The sequence below is a fragment of the Carex rostrata genome, chromosome 26 (genome assembly GCF_964058835.1).
Source record: "Carex rostrata chromosome 26, lpCarRost1.2, whole genome shotgun sequence".
Classification (NCBI taxonomy): Eukaryota; Viridiplantae; Streptophyta; class Magnoliopsida; order Poales; family Cyperaceae; genus Carex; species Carex rostrata.
In genome coordinates this window covers 6,646,113-6,649,722 of record NC_135943.1, presented here as the reverse complement: position 1 = coordinate 6,649,722, position 3,610 = coordinate 6,646,113, and the positions used below count along the sequence as shown (strand labels likewise).

At 35.8% G+C, this 3,610-nt stretch overlaps 1 pseudogene; it reads right to left on the bottom strand.

Annotated features, from left to right (window-relative positions):
• Positions 1–1,196: 1,196 nt before the first annotated feature.
• On the bottom strand, positions 1,197–1,895 carry LOC144544278 (secreted RxLR effector protein 161 pseudogene; annotated as a pseudogene).
• Positions 1,896–3,610: the final 1,715 nt, after the last annotated feature.

The window sequence follows — 3,610 nt, the reverse complement described above, 5'->3', positions numbered from 1 at the left end:
AGTTTAAAAATTTTGAATTAATTTTATATAAAATCAAGTGGTAAACAAATGTTCAAAATATGAATGCCTTAAAATTAATTTATAAACCTTCTAATTTTGACCGCTTTGACTTTATACTAAGTTAGTTCTAAAATTTAAAATTTCTGCATGTAGACGCATCACTCATAAGGCTGATCGGTTTTAACAATTTAGATTCGTCGTTTCAAGTCAATCCGATAAGTTTTAGAGTTAAATCCACAAAGAGTCTTGTTAAACTTAATTAAGAACACCTTGGTTCTACTCTAAACATTAAATAAAATTGGAAGGCTAGACATAGTTCTCGGATCCACAAGATTCTCAAAATTTGTAGCCTTTTAAACGCTTGTGGTAAAAGTCGAATGACAAATAACCAATTTGCGTAAGAAGTTGTGAGTTGGAAATTCAGATGTGAAGTCTTTTTGTGAATATTAAATGAAAGTTGCATAGTCTATTTAAAAATAATAATAATAATAATAATAATAATAATAATAATAATAAGGAAGCATTTTAAGGTTGAACTTATCCAAAATTTTACTAGTGCAGTGTAGGTTCGATAGACATCGAAATCATCCGATCCACTTGCAAATTTCAAAGCGGAACACATACAAATTATAAAGCTCATCGAACAACTCCAATGCCCATTAAACCTACAGTTTTCTTGAATTTTACTCTACTGTGGTGCATTGGTGGTCCAAAAGAGGAATTATGTTTTTACTTGAACTCGGCTACTTGAAATGCCCTCAGCTGAAAGGTATGTCTTTGTAATTAGCAACTTCTTTTTGGAAAGTTATTCTTGCAAGTGTTCTTATATATATTCCCAAACCAATTCGGTCCATCAACTATATCAGCAAAGGACTAAAGTGGCATCCGTCGCATTTATTCGCAACTAAACCCTCAATAATCACATCACTAATACAGCTGAATGACATGAATCATGATGTGGATATGTAGCATAGAAATTACATGCAATTGTGATCTTACATGCCTATTTCTAACTTGGTCTCCTACTTAAATCTTGAAACTGAATTTCATAAATTAACTTAATTAGAGGTCAAACATAAACGAGAAACAGAATGTCAAAACTTCATAATATATATAACACTTGTTACATGTCACAAGTTACATATCCAAAATTGCAATGAAAAATAGAACATTAAATTATAAATCATAGACTCCCACTAAAACTGAATATCCTCAATAGAGATTACACCCATATGAGCAACATGCTCTACAAATTTTGCCAGTGTCAATCCCTTAGTAAGAGGATCTCCTAACATAGAGTCTGTTCCTACATGTTCTATTTTCAATTCACCATTCTGTACTCTTTCCTTTACAACTAAGAACTTGATGTCGATGTACTTAGACTTCGACGAACTTCGGTTGTTATTTGCATACAGCACTGCCGAATTGTTGTCCCAGAACAATTGTAGTGGTCTCTCAATAGAATCCACCACTCGAAGTCCAGTGATAAAATTCTGTAGCCAAACACTATGATTTGATGCCTCATAGCATGCCACAAATTCTGCCGCCATGGTGGAAGATGCAACAAGGGATTGTTTTGCACTCTTCCATGAAACGGCTCCTCCGACTAACATGTAAATGTAGTCAGATATCGATTTCATGCTATCCTGACATCCTCCAAAATCAGAGTCGGTATAGCCAATGACCTCTAGCTTCTCCGATTTCCGATACGTGAGTATATGGTCTTTTGTTCGCTTCAGGTACCTCAAGACTCTCTTGGCAGCTTTCCAATGATCTGGACCTGGATTTGACAAGTATCTCCCTAGCATGCCAGTGATGAACGCAATATCCGGACGCGTACACACTTGCACATACATGATGCTCCCAACGACCGAGGCATATGGATACTGTAGCATTACTTCCTTTTCTGAATTGTTTTTCGGGCATTGGATTTATTGCCAACTTCGTTGGATTTAATGCCAACATTGAGCATGTATGCAATCTAATTATGCATTGTTTACTGTCATATATGGTTGTCAATTAAAGTTATCAAATAAGGAAATAGACAATCAATATATTTATTAGGATGTGGTCCACAAATGTGTATAACAATTTAGGCAAAGATCAAATCATTGATGGACTGATTCAGAAATTTGCAATTACGGAAACCGATTCTCCAGTTGCTGCATGGATTTTGATGTGACTGCACGGTTTTTGATGCAGCTGCACAAAATACCTTTTTTAAGTTGGCATGTGGCTAGAAAATCTATTTAGGGTTAGCGTTTGGCAATATGCCGACTCTACATCTCTATAAATAGGTTGATTCCCAAAGCACAAAAGAATATACGAAAAATTAAAGAATTTTCTAGCTGTCATCTAGTCAATTATGTGGCATTCTCTACTTCTCTCCTATTAAAGAATAGAGAGGTGAGATCATTAAGAAATTGTGAACACGATCTCACAAGGGCAGTCTTGTAGCTTTGGAAGGATTTATCCTACCACTAAGGAGGCTGCCGACGCTTCAACCTCTACATCGGCACGAAGTTTTTCTTGCCACTGTCTCACAAGTTCATCAACCACTTTTAAGAGAACCTTTGCATAAATACACTAATGGAGTCAGGTATTGCGTCTGCTCCCTAAGAATTGATGAATTTTGCATGATGGCCATTTTGGCATAGGTAGATCAATATAGTGACAGATTGAATTGAACTGAACTGTTTATGTGGCCGAATTACTTTGGTGTAACAATAAGGTTCCAACAAAGTTGATAATGGATTACTGTATGTGGAAACCACTGGTAAATTAATGCTTCAGCTACAAGTTATTAGGAGAAAGTAAAGAATAGAAAGGAAGAAAAGGGGAAGAGTGAGGTTGTAGGTTGTTGACTCAAATAGGATACTTAATTTTGGATTGAGCAAGCTTTGGATGTGCGTGCCAGCAAATTTGATGGAAGTACTGGTTCATAATGCAAGAATGGTCAAAGAAGGATATATACATAAAGTACTATGTTAAGGGAAGAACAAAGCGGGGTATAAATTAGCAGGGAATTTAAGGGAAGGAATGAAGCATGAATATGTACGAGTTCACAACTACGTCCTTCCTATATGTCTTTCATATCAGTAACAATTAAGATTCCTCCACTATCAGTTATAGAGTGAGACATTCATCTACTAAACTCTATCCTAATAGGTTTCTAACTGAAGTTCGGATCACAAGCGGTCAACAATTACGTCTATTCTACTTGGATCGAAGATAATTGTATCATTTTCCTATTGGTCAACCTCATATGCATACCATGGAGTGTACATCTCCATGTGTATCCGAAGTTAATATGCACCAAGTTAAGTAGTAATACAAAGAGTAAATCTCAGAAAGAATTCAGGTCATAAGCAAATGACAAATATAAATAAACCTTAGATTAAACTCATAGTAATTCAAGATTACATGTCTTTACCCTAGAAAAGGGTTGCTTAGCCACTCATGGCAGGTTCAACAACAAAAGAGACAAAAGACATAAAGAAAGGGAGCAATAGAGAGAGATGGAAGGAGAACACCTATGATGTCTCTTCTCTCATGCACACCGACTTCAGATATTGCCTCTTCCTTCTCTTCTAATGGAGACTTCACTATT